Consider the following 1,017-nt stretch of genomic DNA (forward strand, 5'->3'; position numbering starts at 1 on the left):
CATGAAGAATGAAGGTTGCAGTTCTTTGTGAAGGTGAAACATAAGCGTCTGCCGTTAACCTCGGAGTAAATTAAGGCTGCACAATTCCTCCAACACTTTTCTGGCTGTTTATGCCAGGGTGCAACTGGCAGAGAAGAATTTGCCCTCTGGCATTTAAATCATCTACCGGTATGACAGCAAGCTCTTCAAACTCCGACGCTTACGTGCAAAAAACAAGGTCGTTCAAACAACAATGGTTGAGCTAAAGTACACAGATGCTACTGCAGTGTGTGGCAACTCAGAGAATGAGCTAAAGAAATCCACTTACATCTAGGCCTAAGTCCGAGTGATACAAGAAATGAGGTTCTTTTCCAGCTATAACTGCCAGTGCTGCTGCACACTCACCAAACGTTCATGTGAATGGTGAAACCCTTGAGACTTTAAGTTCAAGTACCAAGGCAGTTACTTATCTGCCAGTGTTGTGATTGGCAGCGTGATCACTCCTCAGATCAGCAGCTTTTGGTAAACGAGTCTTCATGAAACATGACATTACACTCAACACTAAAAGTTCCTTGTTTACAAGGCATTCCTTATACTAACAATATCGTATGCTGCTGAAACGGACCGCACGCAGAAGATATATACTTTTTTTTATATACCAGCAGCGCTATCTAAGAAGCATTTTTCAAGTAAAATGGCAAGATAAATATCAGCATCCTGGAACAATCTCGATTACCAAGTAATGAGATTACGTTTGCTATTACCAACTCCGCTGCTGGACATCTCTGCATGAGTGGAAACCAACTGCCAAAGTAAGTCTTCTATAGCGAACAGGCAGAAGGGAGTTGCAAAGTTGCTAGACCCATAAAACGCAACAAAAATCTGTTAAAATGCTCCCTGAAGATGTGCGACAGTGATCTAGATGACTGGGAAACACTGGCGACCGATTGGGAGAGATGGCCCTGGGCTGTCCAGAACAGCGTCGCTCATCATAAGTGAAAGAAGGAAGACAGCGGCCGGTGTCTTTGCCAACACTAC

Source organism: Penaeus monodon, chromosome 19 (genome assembly GCF_015228065.2).
Source record: "Penaeus monodon isolate SGIC_2016 chromosome 19, NSTDA_Pmon_1, whole genome shotgun sequence".
Taxonomy (NCBI): Eukaryota; Metazoa; Arthropoda; class Malacostraca; order Decapoda; family Penaeidae; genus Penaeus; species Penaeus monodon.